This window comes from Megascapheus bottae, chromosome 1, assembly GCF_031878675.1.
Source record: "Megascapheus bottae isolate mThoBot1 chromosome 1, mThoBot2.hap1, whole genome shotgun sequence".
Taxonomy (NCBI): Eukaryota; Metazoa; Chordata; class Mammalia; order Rodentia; family Geomyidae; genus Megascapheus; species Megascapheus bottae.
The window spans coordinates 23271587-23297122 of NC_143509.1; the positions used below are offsets into that span (position 1 = coordinate 23271587).

A 25536-nucleotide genomic window follows, 5' to 3' on the forward strand; every position below is an offset into this window, starting at 1 on the left:
TGTGTGTGTGTGTGTGTGTATGCACATGGGGGCATGGGGTTTTTTTGATGGGGACTGCTTAAACTCAGGGTCTACTAGCTATCCCTGAGCAATTCTTCTGCTCATCCAGCTGAGACTCCACTTTAAAGAGGAATCTGTCATACAGAACGATGGTGGGTTGAGAAGCCATGCCACATAGTTCCCTCATAATCACTCCTTAACACAGGAAAAATCACAAGGGAATTTGGACTTTAAAAAGTAAAATCTGCCTGGTGTCAATAGCTCACTCCTGGAATCCTACTCAGGAAGCTGAGATCTAAGGTCACAGTTCAAAGTTCAAAGCCAGGAAAGGGTAAGAAAGTCCATGAGACTCTCCAATTAGCTAGCAAAAAGAAAAAGCTGTAAGTGGTGCTATAGTTCAAGTGCTAGAATGCTAGCCTTGAGCACAAAAGCTCAGGGACAGCGTCTAGACCCTGAGTCCAAGCCCCCAAACCAGAACAAAAAGAGAAAGGAAAAGTAAGATCAGGCAAACTCCTTTGTTCAGCTTTTTCTACTGCTTGCTCAGATGCTCAAGATTCCTGGTTGCTCAGCCTCTCTTCTCTCTTTCCCCTTAGCCTTTTCTGCTTCCTCACAGATCTGGTGTTCAAGTGAGATTGACTCCATTCTGTGCCGTCCAAAAAACAATGCGCATCTCAGGCCTGGGCATAGGAACATTTCACCCTTGGCCACTGTGACTCAATAAAGGTCTAACATATGGTCCAGGCAAGGTAAGGGTCTACATCTGGGACTTCTGTGGGCATCCACTGGAGAAAACAAGCAGAATGTTTCTCACTGGCTAAAAGCTGCCTGCCTGCAACCAGAGGAAGAAGGCAGATGGACTGAGGATGCATCCAACATGGAAGAAAGACAGAGTCAGAGATGGAAAGAGAATCTGAGCAGATAAGTGGAGTCCATAAGAATTCTGGGTGAGTACCACTAACAGGGACCAACACACTACAGCTCCAAATCATAGAAAGGTTAATCTCATAAGAGCCCAAGTTTGATAAGTGACCCCAGAAATGCAAACCAGGTCCTTCTGGTATCTGCTTAGCCATGACCAGATAGTCTCTGCTCTCACACTAATCCCGGCATCTTGATCCAGAGTATTTACAGATTACATGTGATCACACAGACGTGAATGCAAGAGAGAAAAATGTAAGCTCATAGCATAAGGTACAGACCTGGTGGGAATAAACCATTATGACAGAAGAAAGTAGAAAGAAAGAAAGAAAACCTAGTTAATGTCATCATACTTGGAACTTGGACAGATTCGGTCATTAGTAATCAGTGTATACACATTGCCCAGTTGTTTGCATGCACTTGTGTATACCTCACTACTAAAGAGACATTCGCATTCGAAGACTTCAACGATGAGAACCTTAATTACTGTTGTTATCAAGGCTTTCCCATTCTAGCTGTTACCATGACATGAGAATTATATCATACGCAGGCATTTTTTAGTGACTATCACTTCAAAAAAATTCAAAGGAAGGTCAACCCAGCTAATTTCTCTTCTCTTTTTATAGAAAACTAACCAACAAGATATGATGGTGTAGGACTGGGAGTGTGGTCTAGTGGTAGAGTGCTTGCCTAACATACACCTGGGTTCAATTCCTTGGTACCACATACACAGAAAAATCAAGAAGTGGTACTGTGGCTTAAGAGTAGAGCGCTAGCCTTGAGAAAGCTCAAGAACAGTTCCCAGGCCTTGGGTTTAAGCCCCAGGACTGGCAAAAAAAAAGTTATAATAATGCAATAAAAGTGAGGGTGAATGCTCTCAGTAGAAAAGCATCTACAAGCAATTAGCCAGCCCTTCCAGACAGGCCAGGCCTAAAGGGCACAGCAGCCAGGACCACACAGATACAGGAGGGCTGAAGGTAATGGACCCTGTGCAGTCTCAAAAAAACCTCTGTCCTCCTTTCTGGGGCCTCTAGGAGAGGCCTCCTCTTTTCGATCAGAACCTCGTTCTGCTGGGCAGGGGAGATCAACCCCCCTCCAAAGAATCCAGTGGCACAGTGACATTCGGAAGAAATTCACCATCAAACTCAGCCCTCAAGAACAGCTTCTGCCGGAGAAGAAAAGGCAGCACTGAATTTACATTTTTGTCAATCAGTTCCTGGGATCTGTGCTACAGATGCACACAAAAGAGGGGTATTCCAGCCAGAACTCCTAGGGAGGAGTTCCAGATTTAGGAAATAAAAATACAGGACTCAATTTGATTCTCAGACAAGCAAGTTATATTTTTTTACAAGTACTTACCAGATATTGCATGGGCTATACTTACACTATGTACTTCTTTATGCATACAGACAAATGGAAAATATTCTTGCCCATCTAACATCCAGTCAACTGTACATTTGGAATTTTTCTCTGGGTACTCTGTCCCTAAATCTATCCATCAGAAGCTTCTCTCATAGATTCATGTGTTGCCTCAATGGAAGATAGCATGAAGCTGTAGAAACTGAGCTCTTTTAAAGAAGGTGTACAGGGTTTCTGCAGAGTTCTGCAGTGTCTCTGCATTACTTTTACTTTGCAATGTCTCTGCAAGGTAGGACCAAAGTCTTTAATTCCCACTTAACAAGTGGGGACTCTGTTAAAGACTTGCACAAGGTTACAAAGCAAAGCAAAAAGCTGGGATTCAAATCAAGGTCTTCTGGCATTCTGTAGGGAGTGTCTGTCAATCACTAAACTAAACAAATGTAAGAAGAAGGAAGAATTTAACAGACTGGCTAGAAAGCCTTGATTTAGCAAACTAAAATACCTGGCGCAGCCGTGGACACTCTGGTTTTCCTGCCTAAGTAAGCAATCATCTGTCTGGGTTCTTCGCAGCCTCAGAGTGGCCATTAAGAAATGAAAGTGAGATTAGATTTCACTGGCATATTTGGATATCATTTTTGCATTTTAAGAAACCAAGGTCAGCTTAATGCTTTTCGTTCGGGGGATGCAGATACCACTAATTTAAGCAAAATTAGGGCCAACTGCTAGAATAATTGTTCACTCCCTTCCTCGCTTTAGTTTGGGTTATCTTTACTTATAAATCTATGAAAGACAGCCCTAGTTCACTTTGCATAACACCAACAAGTTTGATAATGAGGCAGAATTTATCCTGGTGATCACACTGGAAAAATTTTAAAAAATTGGATGCAATGGAAAATCCGCAGCATTTCTGTTTCTTTACATGTATGTGCCTTGTTTTCTGACTTGAAGCAAAATGGTCACCTAAACATAAGATGTTAGAAAATTCTAGAAAACTGAGCCAAACACTGCTTGCTTTGAAAGTAAAATGAAAATGAAATACCATGAGATAAACCTACCACCGTGAACACATTTCAAATGCAGATCCCTCTCGGTTCTCCCACTTAAAAAAAATATGAAATGCCCATCTCCATCAAAAGAAAATATTGGCATTTCTAATACCACAAAAACAAACTAATAATTCTCATCTGCATGACAACGGTCTATAAAGAATATTGTCAGAAATTCCAAATGGCCCTTGAAATTGTGGCAAGAAAGTCCAGAGACTATTATTGTGAAATGATATTGGAAATTTTAAAAAGTATATAGTATTACAGTATTGAGCTATTAGAGGAAGGAATCAATTCAAGGAGACAAGAAAAATTTATACACTTTATTGATTTTAAATTTTACATGCTCTGCTATATGAGTAAATCTTTTATAGTAATTCTAATGCTTTGAAACACTGTAAATAACAAGAACTGTAGGGGCTTACAGACAGCCCTTTTTTTATACTGAAAGTATATAACCTTTAATGCATATTAGAAGAATTTGAGGTAATGAAATAGCTTAAAGCTAACGTAAGTCAGGGCTAGTGTTTTTGTTGGTTTGTTCCCCAAAAATCTAGCATGTATCAGGTAGTGAAGTAAATCAGGTAACAATGTACTTAGTGGAGAGCATAATTAAATTAATCCTATTGTATTCCATAAATCCAACATCTCCTGCATAAAACTCAGAAACAGGTAGTTCTTTGTTTAAAAAAAAAAAAAAACTTTGCTGGCCGGGAGTTTGGCCTAGTGGTAGAGTGCTTACCTAGCATGCACGAAGACCTGGGTTCAATTCCTCAGTACCACATACATAGAAAAAAGCCGGAAGTGGTGCTGAGGCTCAAGTGGTAGAGCTCTAGCCTTGAGAAAGTCCAAGGACAGTGCTCAGTCCCTGAGCTCAAGCCCAGGACTGGCAAAAAAAAAAAAAAACAAAAAAACAAAAAAAAACTTTGCTGTTCACCAGTAATGAAATTTCCTCAGAAAACTGAAACAATGACCTGAAGATCCAAAATACAGAAAAGAGATTATATTTGCCACCCTCCCTATGTGGTCAACATAGCTCAATCCAAAAACACTTCCCCATCGGGCACTGGGGCGGAGTAGTCTCCAGACAGGCATTTGAGTAAGCTAGTCAGGCTCCTATAGCCTGCCATCTTTAAAAAAAAAAATAATTGCAGGCTTGGTCATTTGTAATTTTCAATCATATATGTAGTATAAAAAAATGACCGACATGAAGGGGGTGGGGAGGAATTTTCTATTTTTATTGCAGTAAGCCAGACTGACACTTAAGAAAACGTTTTGACACATTCAAGTGTGAGTAACAAATCTGTCCACTGATTCATAAGCCACATGTTTACTTAAAGAGGCCTGGTCCAATAAATGAGGATCAAAACCCCAAGTGCTTAAGTGCAGAAAATTCCCTGAAGTAAAATAGCACCAACAGAGCACATTCTGACTTTTTTAAGATGAGGAAAGATTTTTCAAACAAAGGAAAAAAAAGCACATAACCTACTTTCCCCATTCTTCTCATTTTCATTCAATTATGTTTTTATCTTTTTTTTTCTTGCCTCTATGCATTATTTTTTTCTACTCTGCCTTTTCCATCTTTAAGGCTGTAGAAATATGATGTGACCTCAGGACTTGGGGAACACAGCCTCACAATTTCACACTCAGAGTGTGAGTGGCATGTTGGTCACAGGCTGAATGCTCATTGTCACATTTGATTGTCCAGTTGTTCTTTTATTTTCAAGTACAAGGGCTGGAATTCACAGTCTCAGCTAACTTTCATCCTTTCATGTCTGCTGCTCTACCAGTAGGCCCATGCCAACTTTTTGCTGATTAACTGAAGATAAGAATGTCTCTTATCTCCAGAAACAGACTGGCCTTGTATCTGGATCTTCAGATCTCAGCCTTCTAAGTAGCTACTAGAGATGTGAGCCACTAATGTTCAACTCTTAGTTGATTCCTATTTTCTCTGTGGGCCACACATACAAAGCCGCATAAAATCACAATGGTACACATAAAGAACCCAGAAGAGATGACAATGACTCTAAAATACATCGAAACACACAAAGCAATATGAGCTCATTCTTTTAAAATAATTTATATCATATTTATAATAATATGATATGATACGTGCGATTGTATTTATTTTAAAAGATTTAAATAAAGACATTTAAACAAATTTTTGTAACAATGTTCAAGAAGACTCTTATCTCCAGTTAACTACCAAAAGGTCCTAAGGGCTCTTGATAAGTGGCAGAGGGACATTGCCCAGACCCTGAATTCAAGCCCCAAGACCTGCACAGAAAAAAAAAGTTAATCAAATGAATCATCAATCTCCTAAACAAGAAAGCTCCCCAAAACTAGATGTCTATTTATTTCATTTTAAGTCGTTGTACAAAGCAATTTCCATTCAACATGTTATTAAGGAGTATAATGACTACAGTGTATCTTGATCAATGTCACTCTTTCCCACTTCTCCCCATCTCTCCCAACCTCATCCATCTTTTCCAATATCTTTCTAGTCCTTCTTTGCACATACATGCATTGAATATCATGAGTGCTTTCTTTTCTTTTTCTTTTTTCTTTGGGGGATACTAAGGTTTGAGCTCTGGGCCTCATGCTTAATTAGGCTGGTGCTTTACCACTGGAGCTATCCTTCCATGCTTTCTTCTGGTTGTTTATTTTTCAGATAGGATCTCACAAACATTCTCCTCATGTTGGCCTCACATGAGGTCTTTCTGCTCTCTCCCCACACCCAAGATGAAGAGCTAGGATTACAGGTGTAAATCATCAGTGCCCAGTATACACTGCAGAGACAAACTCCGAGGCAAGGCAATGACGATAATGGTAAATCAACAGAGGGGAAGAGAAGAAAAGGAGAAGAGAAAAAATATCTCAATGGAAAGACCTTGAAAGGTAGTTTGGAAAACTTTGTTAGTGACTTTTTGGACTTCATGTATCACTGTAGCAGCATGATCTCAACGGTCTGAAAAGTATTTGTCATCAGTGAAAGAAAAACATTATTTTTAAAGGAGTAAAGAGATTGATGCATCACTGTGGGCTACTTAAGCCCCACACAGTTTCAGTCTTTCATATTAATCTACACATGATGGCTTTTGCATACGGCGCATAATTAAACATTTTCTTTTCAGGGCTTTATACAATCCCCATATGTTTTTAATGGCATCATCTGAATGTTTTTCTTAATCATTCTGGCTGCCTGCTCCTGAATCTTCAAGTTTGTTTTTTGTTCCTAATATCTTTTCTACAGAGGCTGCATTGTGCCAGAGGTCGAATAAAGCTCCGGGAGCCTGACAGAGAACACACACACACACACACACACACACACACACACACACACACACACACCCATTCCATCTCTTCTCCCCTCTCTTCTTTTGCAATCGTATATCTATTATTGGTGCCAGGAGAAAGACATGACGAGGAAAGGACTACAGGGTCACAACTTTACTTTCCACTGTAGCTTAAGCTCTGGCTCTTATTTCCTTTTTTTGTTCTTTTAGTGTGTGTGTGTGTGTGTGTGTGTGTGTGTGTGTGTGTGTGTGTGTGTGTGTGTGCCTGTATCTGTTGTCTGTGTGCCAATCCTGAGGCTTAAACTCAGGGCCTCACATTCTCTCCTGGCTTTTTTTGCTCAAGGCTGGTACCCTGCCACTTGAACCACACCTCCACTTCTGGTTTTTCCCTGGCTAATAAGAGATAAGAGTCTCTCAAGGATGGAAGAGATCTCAGCCTCCTGAATAGTTAGGATTGCAGGCCTGAACCATGGCATTCAGCAAGCCCTGGCTCTTATTTAGAGGACTTGGCTAACTCGGGCCCATCTGTGATGTTTAGTGGGATCTTTTTCAGTGTGTGTGTGCTGGCCGGGTGACCTGACTTTACCATGACTGGAGCAAATGGTGTGCCTGACACTTTGGAACTGGACATACCCTATTTTCTGACTGTATGTCTGCTGTCTAGCAAGAACAACCTTCCTTCAGTCAAATGGTGGTCTATTTGTTGACCTAAACCCCTTCAGACATGACCCATAATGGTGATATAATGGAATATTCAGTCTTTGGTGTAGTCAGGCACATGATGGGCTGTAAATCAGAATCACCTCCACTTCATGTGGTAGACTTGGGATCCAGACACCCAACCAACACCCAAAAGCAGACACAGGAATAAATTCAGATGTGAGACGCTTGTACGCATGCCCAGCTAGCACAAGTGCCCCAGGACTCCAGCTTAAGCACCAGAACCACTGCTTGAAGAATGAATAAACCAAAGAGAAGAATGTGCTTCATTGTTGGTCAAATGTAGCCTTCAATTGGCTTTATCCCAATATAAATTTAAATTCTAGAAATTGACGAAGTCCAATAAATAACTCATGTTCAAATCATAAGTCTCTTTTGAATTGTTTTTGAACTCAGGTCCAAGTTTCGAACTACCTTTTTTTGGGGGGGGGTAGGAAGAGGGTTCTCACACTCTTTCCATAATTGTCATCTTGAAATCTGGTGCTAGGACTAGGCAAAATGGAAATCATAACTGAAACAGTTTCCTGATGGTGTTTTCTTCATTGAACTTCGTTTATTTACAGATGGCCAAGTGGCTAGGAAGACATTTGAAATTTTCCTAATATTAAGAAATGAGCTTTATCAAAATTTCAAAGAACTGGTTTGTATTTTAGAATTCCACAGATGATGTGTCTTAAATAGAAACAACCACCTTGGAAAGTCTTAAAACATATGCAGGCAAAAAATAAATCCCCCAGGAGAGGGAATGGTAGGCTTTTCATTGGAGCCACTAACATTTGTTGTTGAAACCTGACTGGCACTACAAATAATATTTCATAGCCTCTTTTGGTAAGGGTTCCTAGTACACACACACACACACACACACACACACACACACACACACACACACACGGTGGGGGGAGGGGAGAAACCTTTCTTTTTTTTCCCATTTGAAAGGCTGAAGGAGAATTTACAATGTGGCAGCTATAACAAAAATAAAAAGGGAAGGTTTTAGAAATGGAGTGATTGAGTAAAAAAATGTAAAGTAAGGGTTGGAGGGGGGGGAAAATGAGTTTACATTTCCCCAATCCAGACATCACCTCAACTGCTGGCTCTACCTCCCCTAAAGGACATAGCTATTGTAGAATCAAAGTTTTAAGTCTAATAAAATCCAGTAAGTACTCTCACCTCAAGACTGCTCTGAGTCTGGATGTAGTAGTGCATGCCTGTAACGCCCCACCAGCTACTCAAGAGGGCTTAGGGAGAAGGCTTACAGTTTGAGACTGGCCTGGGCAAGGTTGGTCCTAGACTCTATTTCTAAAACAAAACTTAAAAGCAAGAGTACTGGATGGGGGGAGGGAGCATGTGATTGATGGAGTACCTGTCCACCAAAACAACAACAATGAAAACAGATGCCTGAACAGTACCCCCCCACACACACCTATTCAGCTGTGGTTAAAACTCAGACAACTTTAACACACTTAAAAGCTGGCACAGCAGGACAATCTAAATTTCACTAAGAAGCTTCCCCACACCTTCTGGAACAAAATAATTTGCTCTTCTCCCCACCCATAAACTAGCTCTCTCTTCCAATGTACAGGCTTTCTGCAGCCAGAAGTTAGACCAGCTCTCCCCATTCTGAGACTAAACTTTAAGCAGTCATTCTGAAGCCTGACCTAGGTAGACATTAAGAGAGAAGCCGCTGACTAAAACTCTCTGCCCTAAAATAGGTATGCTAACCTATCAGGTGCCTACCTTCAACTCCCAAGTCAGCGACAACAGAAGGCCTAAAACCATAATCCTGATCCCTCATGGACTCAATGTCATGGGCACCGCAAAGTCAAGCATTCTAGCTGAACACTTTGTCTAAAACTTCTTGCAATTCAGACCCTCTAGGATCTGAACTTCACAAAGTTCTCCATAGTCAACTCTGGGGAATCTTGCAGCTTTGTTAAGTGTTCCCCCATGCCCCTGAAATACTTGGTTATCAACCGAATGCCCGCTGGTCTTCATTGTGAGTTTTTCATCCTGGCACCTACCTCAATTACTCTACTCCCTCCCTTCCTCTTCCTTTACTGCCATGCATAAACACACACACACACACACACACACACACACACACACACACGCACACACACGTGCACACACACATCCCTTCACAGAGTGAAGAGCCCTTTGGGAGTGGAATTACAGCATTTTTTTAGCAATGGCTCATTTTCACACACGTACGTCTCTTTTACAAAAGTGGACTTTACCTCTCTCACTTACAAAGACTGGTAGACTTTGCTTCTAGAAGAAAACAACAAAACCCCAGAAAACACATTCATCCTACTACTCTATAAGGGTAGTATAACACAGTATATTCCCTTCTTGACATAAAGAATACATTCGAATGTGATGAACAGGTCCTGGCATATATATATCATCTTCTTCTTGGAAAGAAATTTGTAATAGATTCTTTTGAGTCATCAATTTCCACTGCATTATCCAATGTTCAGGAAACAGTCACCATATTTTGAACTTTGCATTTCTTCCCATTTGGTCCTTCGGTGCTCAAGCTCTGTGACTCAGTGATTACAGTTATATATCAGGCCCTGGAATCAACTTTCTTTGTTTTATCAAGACCTGGTGTATAGTGATTCTGATTTATCATTTTTACAACAGTCTCTTCCCTGTGGGCTCCAGGTCGTGATAGTGGCATTGCAAAGATTTATGGCGGGGATTGTTGACGGAAAATGCATGCTCTTTTTTGATTTTCCTTCTTCCAACACCTGGTTCTTATTTCCCCAACTCTAGCTTCTGCCATTTTAAGCATTATTTACCATTTTCTGAAATGCACGGGTCTATTTGAAGGGAGGGGTGGGTAAGGTAGAAGATACATATACTTTTTTACACTAAGCTATGATTTCTCCTCTTATCAACCCACTGCTGATTTTTGTTGTTGTTGTTGTTGCATTTTCTTGCATTGTCAGAAGCCTATAGTTCATATTCATCTCTCACTTGTTCCACCTTCTCTGCCACAACACATTAGTTCTTTCAGAAAGAAAAAAAGAAAATACAGGCTGCATTGAGTTCTTCACCGAGCTTTGTGGATTCTGACTGTGATTCACACTGTAGGTGGCCACCTGGGCAGGTTATTTATGACTTAGTGAAGGCTCCTCTCCCTCAGAGTCCCAGAGCAAGGCTAATTTTTCTTTGGAGTCTCAGAACATTTCGGAATAACTTGGCAGAAGGCAGGGGCTTCGAAAGCTGGATAAGAAGCAGCTTGCCAACATTGAAGAACGCCATCACAGATCAGAATAAAGCAGGAATGCTCGCACCTGAGAAATGTTCCATTTTATTTATTTATTTATTTACGGATTGAATGACATTTATTTGAGCTGGTCTTGGCACTTGAACTCTGGGTCTGGGCTCTGTCCTTGAACTTTATTGCTCAAGGCTAGCACTCAAACACTCAAGCCACAACTCTACTTCCGGCTTTCTTGGTGCACACATGTGCACGCACGTGTACATGTGCATGTGCCAGCGTCTTGAACTCAGCACTCTGGGTGCTGTCTCTTAGCTTTTTCATTCAAGGCTGGCATTCTCCCTCTTGAGCTACACTTCTACTATTTGGGGGATTTAATTTTTTTTCTGGTTAATTTGACATGAATCTCACAGACTTTCCTGCCTGGGCTGGCTTTGAACCAGGATACTCAAATCTCAGCCTCTTGAGTAGCTAGGATTATAGGAATAAGCCACGGCCACCAGCAAGACTATTGTTTTTCAGTGACAAATTTGTAGACTGGGTCAATCATACATGCTCTGGGAAAGATAGCTGCTCAGAACCCTAGGTAAAGGGCCAGACATCTGCATTTCCCCTGGATAATTCCTGCTGACACCTTGTACAATTATCAGTAGTGATACCCTTTTACTCTCAGAAGTAGATTATTTTTTGATGAATATTGGATAGTGCTACTATCCTACCTCTATTCATTCTCCCCGACTTCCTTTTTTTTTTGCCAGTCCTGGGCTTGAGCTCAGAGCCTGAGCACCACTTCCAGCTTTTTTCTATGTATGTAGTACTGAAGAATCGAACCCGGGTCTTCATGCACACTAAGCAAGCACTTTAACCACTAGGCCAGGCCAACTCCCGGCCCCCTGACTTCTTTTTGTTGCTAATAAAGTCCTCATGATGTTTCCTTTGACAAGACTCTTGGAGTCCCAGCTGGCAATTGTGTTTCCAGTTTTCCCTGTGGTCCTGTGTAGCCAATTATCTGTATCACAAGCACATATAAATGTGCTTATTATTTGGCATGTGTTATGCTGGGTATGCTGCACCCAACCACGTCCATAGCCCCAACCTGTTAGCTAGTTGTTCATCCCCACTGTACAGTTAAGAAAACTGAGGAATACAAAGGTCAGGTGAACACAGCTAGGATTCAAACTCCCATAGTCCAAATCAAGAATCCATGTTGTTCATCTGATCCCTTCAAGTGTGTCCAAATGCTGACCAATAGGAAGTGACAGGAAGTGATGCGGCCAACTTCCTGATTAGACCTAGAGTGAGGTCTCAGTGCTCACTGCACTTTCTCTCTTCATTCATTCTTGCAAGAGTTTTTGTTTTGTTTTGTTTTTGTCCACTGTGGAGCTTGAACTCAGAGCCTAGTCACTGTTCCTGAGCTCTCTTTGCTCAAGGCTAGCCCTCTATCACTCTGAGCCACAGCTCCACTTCTGGTTTTCTGATAGTTAATGGAGTAAGAGTCTCATAGACTTTGCTGCCTAGGCCAGCTTTGAACTGTAATCCTCAGATCTCAGCCTACTGAGTAACTAGGATTACAGGCGTGAGCCACCAGCCTCCATCTCAGGCAGGAGTTTTATTTGACAGGAAGTGGGTCACTGGTCGAGATGAGCCCTCAGCCTGGACCAGTACTCCAGCTACTGAAGGAACCACAGGGCCCAAACCCCTCCACAGCTTGTCTCCTCCTCCATGGTGTGTGCAGAACAGCATCAACCTGCCGCTAGTCCACATACGCCCCCTCTTCCACATCACAAAGCCACACTGGATATAGCCAAGCTGGATACAGGAAGAAGGAAACTTCCTGTGTCCCAGATCAAATCAATCATCTCATCAGACAAATATTCCTGCCCATTGGTCCTAAGAATCATATATTCTGATAACTGCTCACATACCAAGACTCTACTTCTGTGTTTAATAGTAGATACAGCCATTTCTCAAAACAAACAAACCAGAAAGAATGCAGCTAGACATATGCAACCTCAACTTATTCCAAAGGATCCAGTTGTCATCATGACCTCAGTTCCAGCCCAAGGTCATTTCAGAGCAAGGAAGCCTCCTGAAAGCCCATCTTCTACCTATGTATGAAACAGCACTCTAAGGGACAGGAGCACAGCCCAGGGGTCTAGTATTTGCCTGGCATAAAATAGTAGCTTCTTCCCTTCCCAATTTAGATTCCCTCATAGCATTAACCACCATCTAATTTAGATTAATTTCTTTATGGATAGCCCATCTTATCTGGACTATGCTGTCACTGGAGGAAGGACTGTGTTGACTTTGGTCTTTGTGGAGCTCTAGGTTCCAACAGAGCCTGGCAGGCTGGAGAAGTTCAACAGATGCAGAATGAACAAATGAACGGAAAATGTGCAGACTTCATATTATGTGCAGCTATGTGATTTGTGACTACTTGGCCTCCCTACATTCTTGATAATAGTACTGTGTAATAAAGGACCATATGTAATACAGAAATGGTCATCATAAGTACATAGTAAGAGTTTCATAAGGTAATAATAAGCAATCCATGCTCATTGGGTGTCTGTGCTGTGGGACTATTTCACTTACCAACAGTACATGTGTTCAGGATCAGCCGCCTCTGAACACCATAACTGGAGTCCTGGTTCAGCTCACATGTCTATTGCCTTGCTCCAGTCCTATCTCTGGAATTTCCTAAGAAAGGCCAACATGAAATGGCCTGCAGTAAGACAAACCCTAGCCCTCTCTCATGAACCAAATCAGGACCCACCAGAACTCTTCTTGCCTTGGCTAAGAAAAGACAAAATAGTATTGACTTTTGGATTAGCACCCTATCTTGAGTGAGAGCTACAGGTGTTGGTGTTAATTAAATATCTGTATTGGTGTCTTTTGCTATACCTTAAAGATCCAAAGCTTCTCATCCACTTTCAACCTTCCAATCCTCTTTGTGGACTTCACTTCTCCAGACCCTAACAGAATACAGAGGCTGAACTCTACGTTCTAGAACAAGGCCATGCCTACTACCTACTTAAAAATGTGACACCCTTCTACAAAGATTTGTTGAACTATAGTTTTGCAGAGAGCAGATGTTAAACACCTCCACCAAACACACACACACACACACACACACACACACAATCACACACACACACACACACACACACACACATCAGAATGCCTTTCAAAATGAAAACTCCACAGCCAAGTTTTGTGGCTCTTATTTGGCTGCTTTTTCTGCTATTTCAGAGATGATCTTCATTCTACCCGTATTGAAGAGTCAAGCACTCAGCTCTTTACAATTTTAACACTCCAGAAATGAACTAGAGAATAGAAACTAAACAAGTCCTACTCAGAACCCTCACATGTCTTATACTTGATATTTCTAATCTCATTTTTAATCTTACAATCACGAGGACACATAATCTTACAATCATATAAGTACACATGTGGTGCTGTTATTACTGTTTGCATTTTATAGCTGGGAAAAGTGAGCTCCAGGACATAGTTGCTGTCACTCAAGATCCCATTACTAAGGAAAAGCAAAGTGAGCGTTCTATCCGGTTGTTCGTAGCTCCACCCTCTATCAGTGGGTCTTCCAGCCTTTAGCCTTTCCTAATTCCTAAGGGGAGGATAGTCCACATGATATTTCTGGAGACTTCCATGTTATATTCAAACTTTACTAAGAAGGGTTATTCTCCATGAGACATCCTGCAGGACGTGGATGTGATTCTAGGATCCAGCCAGGAAACATACCTGAAGAGTATCATAGCAGTCTGTGGCCTGCCGGGAAGCCCCGTCTGTATCTCTGACACAAGCTCAGTGTGGGAAATGTCTTATTGGTGAGTCCCTCTTTGTCTTTACCATCCATGGGGCACATATTTTGGAATGTGTCAAAACCAAACATCTTTTACCTTATTACACTGACCCTCTCTGTATCCTCTGATTGTTCCCAGGCCTGACGTGATGAAATGGGGGAGAGAAGTAGATGCAACCTGATGCTCCCTAATCTCATAAGTAGATTTTGTTGACAAAAGCATGTGCAAAGAGCTTGTCAATATGCTAGCATCAACAGGCTCAAGTGGGCTTGTTGTGTGAGTCTATACAATTTTGACCCTAAGTCCTCCTTTAAATACAGAATGGTGGAAACAATCCCTAAATGTCTCAGCTGTATTCTGATGGCATACTTTCAGTGACACATGAAAAACAAATTCCACTTGAGGAATTAATAAAATTTTCAGTTAATTGAAATGTATTTTCTGAATATATAAAAGACAAAATCCAGGGCCGGGAGTTTAGCCTAGTGGTAGAGTGCTTGCCTAGCATGCACAAAGACCTGGGTTCCATTCCTTGATACCACATACATAGGGGGGAATAAAAGCCAGAACTGGTGCCGTCACTCATGTGGTAGAGCTCTAGCCTTGAGAAAGCCCAAGGACAGTGCTCAGGCTCTGAGTTCAAGACCCAGGACTGGCAAAAAAAAAAGTCAAGAATAAAAAATGAGTAAAAACATTTTTCTAAGTTAGCTGATGAGTGACCTGCTTCTATCAGTTTCATGATTTAGAACTTACAAGTATCTATAGCCTAATGCATTATCATTGCATTACCCAGGGCATCTTGGCACACTTCTGAAATCCCAGCAGGTTAAAAATTCCGATATCAAATTCACTTCTAATTTGAAGGATATTTTAAAGCAAGTAAACTATAAATTCTCCAGCCTTCATTTGTAAAATAGGCAAGTTGTAATATTTAGTATCTCTAAAATCTTAAAAATAAAAGATAAGAAAGAAAAGAAAAACCACAGTATAATAAAAACTGGATTCAAACACAACCTGCTAGCAGATGTGGCTCAAATGGTACAGGGCTTGCCAGGCAAGCAAGAAGCCTTTAGTTCAAACTTTAGTTGCACCAAAAATAAACAAATAAATAAGGATCTTGGGACTGGGAGTTTGGCCTCGTGATAGAGGGCTTGCCTAGCATGCACGAAGACCTGGGTTCGATTCCTTGGTACCTTATACATAGAAAAAAAGCTCAAGTGGTAGAGCTCTAGCCTTGAGAAAGTCCAAGGACAGTGCTCAGGCCCAGGCCCTGAGCTCAAGCCCAGGCCTGGCAATAAATAAATAAATAAATAAATATCTCAACCCATTATGATTTGCTGTTCAACTTTTGGCAAATCCTGACCGTTTTCAGAATCTATGCTTTGCCATAGCACCATCTATTTCTTCCAAGCAGCATAGTTGGTCTACAATTGTCTCCCAAAGTTCAAGTTCTGCATCTAAAAATCAAGGTCCAAGGCATAACTCAGAGGTAGAGTGGTTGACTCTTGTGTGTTCATGGCCCTGTGCTTACTGGCCACCACAACCATAAAATAAAGTAAATGAAATAAAATAACATTAATGAAAAGAAAAGTAAAAGCTTTCTGTTGTAATCTCTCAAGATCTGGGCAGAAGCAAAAGAACAAAGTCTCCACATTTCAAGATCAGAGACAGACTAAGCAGATGTGGATGTTTGAAAAGAGACCAAAAACTCAAGTCTGGTAAATTCAACGTGTATTTCCAAATTTGTATGCTTCACTAAAGGCTATAACTTTAGTGACTCATAAAACCACAGAGCCAGATGATCCATTTCATGTATTCCTCTATATAGGACGTTTATCCAGAAAATAAATATGATGTGGTTCTGCATTCTTTGAGGTCATTCACAAATGAATTGAAGAATCTTGCTTGATCCACAGCCTACAACATATTTGTTGAGTAATCTTCACTTCAATCAACCCAAATTGTGCTTGTCTCTTCTCAGATGTCTGTGGTTCATTTGTCTGTTTTTTTGGTTGTAAATAGCCTCAATTCCTTAGTCTTTCCTCACAGATCTCATGCCTAAAGTCCCGCTGGCCCTCCCCGAGGTTCTTCTAATCCTCTACACTGTCTTACATTTCAGTGTCTTCTCTGAGCTCCAGAACAGCCATCCACACGCCACCACTTCCCCATGCTCATCACCTTCCCATACGATTGTGTTTCTAACTGTTACACCAGCCAGAAAACTAACAGCACGCTCTGTTTGCCCTTACCCCATGTCAAATATTCACCAAGATCCTGTACCTAAGTCCAAGGTGAGTTCAAGTACATTTCCAATTATTCTCTCCTGGATAAAGCCAAACCCTCACCCCAGATCCATTCTCTGCATAACAACAATAAACCATACCATAGCACATTCTTGTTCAAGCCCATCCATGACCCCTCAGGGCTAACAAATTCAAAACCAAAGCCCTCAGGAGACCTTAAGATCCTGGATTCTAAACCTAAAAGACAAACATATACAGAAACACGCAGCTATAGATAGATAGATAGATAGATAGATAGATAGATAGATAGATAGATAGATAGATAGATAGATATAGATAGATATTTAGATAAACAGATATGGATTGGATATAAAGATAACATGTTTGTAATTGTGGGCTCTTTGAGGGGGGGTCAGTGGGAAGGGAAGAAGAGAAGGATAGAGGGTGAGCAATACTCAAAAACATTGAATGAAGAGGGCGAAAGGAATCATTGAACATTGAACATTGAACATTGGTGGGGATGGGAAAGTATGTGCACTTGAGGGATGGTTGTGATGAAAGTACTGTGTGTGTGTGTGTGTGTGTGTGTGTGTGTGTGTGTGTGTGATCTAGCACCATCAAATCCCTTGGAACTCTTAATACACCTTAAAAACATGGAAGCCTCATGAATGTAAACCAAGCCCTGTCTGGATGGGAGGAGATGGGAATGGGAGGGGAAGTGAATGGAGAGAGAGAAGGGAGGTGAATTGGCCAAAATATGTGGATAAACCTGTAGCTAAAATACTTTATGTACATGTGTGGAAACAATGAGGCTGTGGAGAATGGGAAGTGGGGAGGGGGCTGAGGAGAGTGACAGTGTCGAGGACAATTTTATATATATATATATATATATGGACATGTCAAAATGAACCCCCCTATGTAACTAATGGAGGCTAATTTTTGCAAAAAAAAAAAAAGTAGCAAAAAAGAGATAACACAGGCCATTCTCCAAATCAAATAAGGTTTGAAAAAATCCACTTGTCCTAGTGGGGGAAAAGTCCTGGATAATTATCAGTTATCTCCCTTACCCTCCTGCAGCCAAATAAACAATCACAAATGTGTCACTACAGTTCTGAAGTGCCATTAAAAAAACAAAGAACCCGAGAGTATAAAAGAGAGACTTTTTGGGCCTAGGAGTTTGGCCTAGTGGTAGAGTGCTTGCCTTTACACGAAGACACCGGGTTCGATTCCTTGGGACCACATACATAGAAAAAAGCCAGAAGTGGTGCTGTGGCTGAAGTGGTAGAACTCTAGCCTTGAGAAAGTCCAAGGACAGTGCTCGGGCCCTGAGCTCAAGCCCTAGGACTGGCAAAAAAAAAAAGAGAGAGAGACTTCTCCAGCTGTGCTCCTCAAGCTTAATTCTCTGTATACCCATCCTTTAAACATAGTGTTTGTGTTCTCTCTCTCTCTCTCTCTCTCTCTCTCTCTCTCTCTCTCTCTCTCTCTCTCTCTCTCTCTCTCTCTCCCATCCCCCAACCCCCACTAAGACATGGCTCGTCCATGGGTGCTTTCTTCTTCCCTCTCCATCACAAAAGTAGGAGCCCTTCAAAACCAGAGTCGCAACCTCTTCCAGTGTATATTCTCAATGGATTTTAATGGTCACATGATTTGGGAAGGAAATGAGCAATATAGCTATTCTATGACATCCTTTAAAGGCATGGTCCAGCAAGGTGTTGGTGGCTCATGTCTGTAATCCTAATTACTGGGGAGGCTGAGATCTGAGGATCTAGGCTCAAAGCCAACTGAGCCAGAAAAGTCTGTGAGACTCTTATCTCCAATTAAGCACTTAAAAAGCTGGAAGCGGAGCTGCGGTGCAGGTGGTAAAGTGCTAGCCCTCAGCACAAAACCTCAGGACTAGCCCCCAGATCCTGAGTTCAAGCCCCAGGATGGGCACCATAAAGTAAAATGCCCATCAACATTAACTGGGGCTTTTGTTGAATGGCTAGCTCTGATTTGTAGGAATGTGATGGGGCCTGGGAGCCTGCATTTCTAACACTGTGCAAATGTAACTGGTCCAAGGTCTACCCTTTGAGAATCGAGGCTTTCAAACTCCCATGATTATGAAAGACAGGAGAGGACTGAGCCGAGAACCTAATTAAACATACAAAATAGATCAGTATCACATCTTTTCTATCAAATAGAGTATCATGAAAACAATCTGTTTCCTGGAATGCTAGAGACAACCATTGAACCATTGTTAGGATTTTTCCCCCCCCCCCAAGTCTGAGGTTTGACCTCAGGCCTGGCACTGTCCCTTAGCTTCTTTTGCTCTACCACTTAAACCACAGTGCCACTTCTGGCTTTTTCTGTGTATGTGGTACCAAGGAATCAAACCCAGGGCTTCATGCGTACTCGGCAAGCTTTACCACTAGGCCACATTCCTGGCTCCATTGTTAGATCTTTTCTGGACAGACAGCCCCCTCCACCCTCTCCAGGTCTTCTGGGCAGCTCCCACTGAAGCTGATTTGCAAGCCCAATGCCTGCCTTTGTCCCCAAGATGAATCAGCTGTGCCCTGCATCATCCCTCACATGAGCCCTGGTCCCCAGTCACTGCCAGCAGCCAATGACAGAGGATAACTCATCCTTCACTTCCCCTTCCTGTCCTAGTGCAACATCTCCGGCTGCCATTCAAGATACTGCTTTCAAATCTAACTAGACCACCTGGCCAGGCCCACACACTACTTGTGTAAGCCCAGCCACCCTTGAAAGGTAATTCCAGCTTGAGTTAAAATTTTTCCAACCCTCAGAATTCCAAGATGTTACTGGGGATTTACAAGTTGTTTTAAGGCTGTTTTAAAGACAAACCTATGGTATTTACACAGATATATGGGCCTCTGTAAAGTACTGTGTGGTTCTTTATAAGAGGTGCAGTGTAAATGTTCTTGTGTTACTAGAAGGATTATATAAAAGATATTAAAACATACTTTGACCCAGCAGTGGTATAGATGGCCACAGAATATAATGTACCCATTGTGAAGAAACCCCCACATGAGACCTCTGGAATCTTACATTGATTGAGTTATGCTGGACCTGAAACACATTGAGAAGTTTCCAAATGGTAAAATATTAAATATGCTCTTTTTAAACATATTTACCAGTTAAACACTAGAGTACTGTAATGAGTTGACCTTTCATGGCAGTTTTTGTCCCACTTTTCCAAAAGCAGCCAAAAAGGGGGAGAGGGGGGAAATTTTAATGCTTTGTTTTGTCTTTTACAAAAAAAAAAAAAAAGGACTGACTTATTTTGAGCATAGAACGCCCCCTCTCAGCCTATGCAATAACATTATAATGGCAGAATAATCACTGTAAACAATGCCTTGGGGATCTAGTTGGCTCCAGTAGGGGCCTCTGGGAGCCAAGTTCAGTGCTTTTCTTAACTACATCATTGCATTTTTGTCTGTGTGTGGATAAGAAGAGTCTCCATTGAGCACAGGTTGATGGAAAGTGCTAATTGTTCACACATTAGCTAATTGTTATGATTAGCCCCTGAGCTTTTTTTTTTTCATTCTGGAAGTCAAGATCTCAGCTGGGAAGTATGAAGATGCTTTGTGACAACAACACTATGAAAACATTCAAACAATGAGAGGCTAATCAGAAGCAACTTAGACAGTCATGCTATGAAGAACAGACGATTCTCAGCAGGGGAGAAATAAAAGAAAATATTCTAACTGTTGCATCCGCCCAATATTTCAGACATAAGTGTTCTGGGGTTATCATTAATGATCTGTTTTCACAAACCCACTATGTCTTTGGAAAATTGAAGCAAATCCAAACCAAACATCCCATGCACAAGCCATAAGGTCCACTGACAACAGAGGCGGCTGAGACTCTAAAACTATGAACCTGCAAATCACCATGCTTGTATGTTTTTTAGTTGTCTTTAAAAGAAAAGAATCAGTGTGAGATATTTAAAATCAGGGCCGTTCTCATCCCTAGCTCAACGGAGGAAAAGATTAGCTATAAATACCAGAGTGTGAATGTTTTATCCTATTTAGGGGGAAAGGAAGGTGAGAAAATCAAATAGAGAAACTAGCAAGTAATTGAATTACAGGGTTCAATGATTGGCTGTGGTCATTGACGAAATCGTTACTCTTTACTAACACAAGTGTCTGCCATTCACTGTAAAGATAAGCTGACTTCATAGGATATAGGTGATTGTGTGACTTGGTTTCAACTGAAAAAATAATTTCAGGAAAATATGAGAATGAAAGCACAATTTTTTCTGTCCTAAAATATTTCTTATAATGAACTTGGGTGATTGGGTCTGGCCCCAGGGTGGCTGGGAGGGTCTGGCATCTTGTCTTCATGATGGGAGAATGTGAAGCCTGCCTCTGAGGGATAGATGTAGCTGAATCTCTGGAGAGGGTGGAGGGTACTTGGACTATAGGTTACTAAACCTGTCTTTCCAGTGCCTGCGACTGAGAGTTTCCAGTGACTCTGGCCCCTGGCCTGAACCTATTTGGACTCTGACGTGCCATGATGCCATGCCACATATCTCCATGGTTAATGTCCTGGCTCCTGGCTCCTGGTTCTTCTTTAGTCACTATGGTGTCCCAAATAAGCTCTTTGCTGGAGTTGAATTGTTTTGTTGCTATTGTTTTTGTTCTTTCTTTCCTCTCTGCCCTTCTTGGCTCAGTTTCCTAGCAGTGTTAAGTGTATTACTCGCCTTTAAGACAGGAGTCCACTGTGTCGTCGCCAACCTTTTAACAAAGACTCACAGATTCAGTCTCAAAATGTGGCTTCGCTCTTTTTTCACCCAATGATAATATCATCACAAATAGATACAATACCCCAAAAAGACACCTTCTGAAATAACTTCTGCATATGGTTCTCTCTATATAGTATGATTATATTTTACAATTCATCTGTTCATCAATATCTTTACATGGTCCTCCTTTAAATTTTAAGATCAGAGAAAACAATTCATTTTAAGATCAGGCATAGGATGGCTCATGCCTCTGATGCCCACTACTCAGGAGGTAGAGATTAGAGGATCAAAATGAGAGGCCAGCCAAGACAAAAAGTTAGTGACACTTCATCTCAGATTGTGAAGTCAGAGTTGGTGCCAGCTGTGTGGGAGGCCCCTGTGTGGGAGGCTTCAGGCAGGAGGATCGCAGGCTGGCTCAGGGGAAAATGTAAGACTTTACCTCAAAAATAACCAAAGCAATAAAAGGCCTGTCGGCCTGACTCCAGGGTTAAGAGTGCCTACCTAGCAAACACACAATCATGAGTTTAAACCTCACAGGGAGGCAGAGGGGTGGAACAGTCCCCGCAGGGAAACAGACCTAACACCCTCAGTTCAGATTTCTGACTTCGAGGACTGTGAAAGACTACCTTTCTCTTATTTTAAACCACCATGCATTTTGTCCTGGCAGATGTAGAAGACAAATTCACTAGTGTTTAGACTTTTACCTGCCAGGTTGGGGTAAGATCATGGAGAGATGGTCAGAAAGCAGCTGGCATGGGACCTGCTCATGAAAGTCAGCTCCCTGCCTCCTGACCTTTCTGTGCAGTAGAGGAGGCACAGTCTTTCTTCTTTTTCTTTATTGATTTGGTGCCGGTAGTGGGGCTTGAACTCAGGCTTTTTGTTTTTTCCTCAGATCTAGTACTCGCCTACTTAAGCCATAGCTCTATGCTTGGCTTTTTGCCGGTTCATTTAAGAGCAGAGTCTCATCAGCTCTTCTGCCCTGCACAGTTCTTTTGATGAGGATTTGGGCTCAGTTTCCTTTACCCATACAAGTATGGGCCTCTAGAACACAGCCTCTGCTGCCTCTCCCCTTATTCCTAAGATAGGAAGTGTCCAGCCTCTCTCATGACCACATTTGGTGCTGATTCGTCTCCCATGTCTGCCTCTCCACCTGGCTCTCCATAGCTATGCTGCCTTCCGGAGTGGAGAGATAGAAAGTGGCTCACAGACAGGGGTAGAGGGCCTGGCTGTCATCGTCCCAGCTGCTCAGCTCACACCACTGTCCCCTTGAGGCCCTTGGATAGCTTGGATGCTCAAAGCCAAAGAAACCCATAGCTTCATATCCTTTCTTTGCCTTTTGGGCTTACTTACTCTTTCTTCACTGTTTTCATTCACTGAAAGGTCAGTTCCAATATATTTTAGTCTCTCTGATCCAATTTCATTGTCCTATTCTCCCGCAGAGAAAAGAAAATACATCACCTATTCTTAATCCCCTTTTTTCATTTTTATTTCCTCTGGAAGACACATAATCTAGTGAAAAGAAAAATGAAAAACTAAACTTTATACAATCCTAAGTCAACTACTAACTAATCATGAGACCACATAGGAAAGAAAGAAAAACACAAGCATATATACAGACACACATAAACACGTGTACACTGCATACATACACATGCATTTGTATGTCTACATGGACATGGATGTAAACACATACATCTAGGCACTTGCATGTACATAAACATACAAATACACATATATACACATATGTGCACGCACACACAAGGAAAAAAACTTGTGAAACACTAATCTGAAACCTTGTGAACATCTAGTCTGAAGCCATTTCTCTTTAGAATTCACCATTTTCTCCGTTCATTTCATTCAGGTAAACTGAAGCATTCGGGTAAACTGAAAGGACCTGACTGCATCTCAGAGGGGTCCCTCCCTGTTTCCCGACTTGCCTACCTACGAAGGGTAGAAAAGCAGTAGCCATATCACCCGAGCACAGCGCTAAGTAATTTCCTGAAGCGTAATTAATGACTGCACTAAAGACAGAGTGTTTTGACTCTCTTGGGATGCAAACCCTAAAAATGAAAGGCATTTTTGAAAAGAAGATCCCCAGTATTGACTGAGGCTTGAACTCAGAGCCCTGCTCTCTTGCTCAGCATTTTCACTCAAGATCAGTACTCTACCACCCGAGCCACACTGCACTTTCACCTTTTTGCTAGATATGTGGAGACAAGAGTCTCATATACTTTTTCTGCCCAGGTTGGCTTTGAACTATGAGCCTCAGATCTCAGCCTCCTGAGCAGCTAGCATTACAGATGTGAGCCATCCAACAAGGTGATACTCTGCAGCAGGAAAAATTGTCACACATCCTCTTTCACGTTTTTCCTTAATTCAAGCAAAAAGTCAGATGATTCAGGAGACACATTACAGCTTTAGGAATAAGACGATGAGATGTCCCCTTCTGCTGAAGGATGGAGCCTGGAGAAAGATGTGCTCTTGTTCCTAATGGCTCAGTGATATCTCCAGCCTGAATATACAGTCTGAGTACAGTCTTCCCATTCCATCCCATTCCAAAGAAAGAGTCTTATTAATTAGTTGCTGTTTTAGTTCATGCTCTATTGCAGGTGTATCCCATACATGACGACATTGAGTCTCATTTATAAGAAGCAGGTGTTATCAGTTCCACTTTTCACATGGAGTAAGTGAGGCTTACATAATGTGGTTCCTCCATAATCGAGCCAGAAATCATAAAAACAGACACCTGCCTTTGAGAAAGTAACCAAGAAGAAAGGACTCACGAGCCACCAAAAAACTTGGCCATACTTGTTTATTTTTAAGTGACCAAACAGCATCCAAGAAAGATAGTTTTACTGTAGGAAGAGGGAGAGGGGAAAAAAAAACATTACTTGGGCTTAATTCTGTTACAGCACAGTTTAAATCCACTGAAATTTATCCCACTATCAAAAGACAAGCTTTGCATACAGGAGTCCTGAGAGCTTTGACACTCTAGCCATGAGACAGCAGGTGTGGATTCCCCTAACTTGCTCTGGAGTACTGCCACAATCCCCTTACTACCATGTCACAACCTGCCCCGGATTTACCACTTAACCCTCAACCATCTGTTCAAAGCCTACCTGGTTAAAGAAAGAGAGCATTACAAATATTGTATGTCATTTTTAAAGATCAAGTCATACCTAAAAGTTCAAGTAAAGACCCGTGATTCTCAACATGGTTTTCCTGAGGTTCTTATGATTCTTAGACACAGCCTTGTGGCGACCCTCACTCATACAGCTTTATGATCAAGGCGAGTGCTGGGCTGTCAGGCAATTCAAAACTTGTGTACAAAATAGCTTTTGAGCCAGGTACTGGTGGCTCATGCCTGGAATCATAGCAATCTAGGAGGCTGAGAATCCAGATCAGCCCAAGCAGAAAAGTCCATGAGACCCTTATCTCCAATGACCCAAAAAGCTGGAAGGAGAGCTGTGCCTCAAGTGGTAGAATGCCAGACTTCCGTGGAAAATAACATACTAAATAAAAATAATAATTTAAGAAGACTGTGGCAAAACAAACAAAAAAAAAGCCTTTGCTTTAGAATGCTTGTACTCTAATGAGCAGAATCACTCATCTATTAGAAAATCTTGCAAACATCTGTTAGGAAAGAAAAGAATTCTGTACTAGTTATGAGATTGGGAGTCTGGGAAGAAGGGAATGGATTCAGGATGAGAAAGAAGATCTTGGTAGGAAAAGAATCAGAGCCAGAAAGGACAAAAGTAACTGAAGCGAAAACCAGAAAAACAGTACAGTTCGTGTAGTAGGGAGAGAAGGAAATATTAAAGAAAACCAATAAATCCAGAATGGTTGTAGCTTAAGTGTTTCTCAGGCCAAGATGCTCCCTTCACATCCTGTATTTAACTTGCTTCCACCCAAACAGACTCCTGGGGAGAAAAAACAACTCTGGTGTGGGACCCATCATGGCTTCTTTTACTCTACTGGTTGAGCACTGAGTTTGCCTAAGTCAGCCATTGGTTTGGGAAGCTCTGGATCCTGCATGCCTTGGCTTTCTCCATATCCACTCACACAGGTTCCTCCATTCTCACCCTCTGCTCTTGGCATGCTTTGGACCTCTTTGAGACTACTCCTTTAAGAACATTCGAGAGTTAAAACAAAAAGAAAAGATA

At 41.7% G+C, this 25536-nt stretch overlaps 1 protein-coding gene and 1 long non-coding RNA gene across 2 annotated transcripts in view; one reads left to right on the forward strand and one right to left on the reverse strand.

The window, feature by feature from the left end:
- The window catches only part of LOC150068506 (histone-lysine N-methyltransferase MECOM-like), a 277305-nt gene that overhangs the window by 136219 nt on the left and 115550 nt on the right, over positions 1-25536 (reverse strand). The window lies entirely within an intron of this gene.
- LOC150068507 (uncharacterized) lies at positions 786-6157 on the forward strand. Its single transcript, XR_016536498.1, has 2 exons — positions 786-944; positions 5995-6157. It is a non-coding gene; the product is annotated as an uncharacterized LOC150068507 (long non-coding RNA).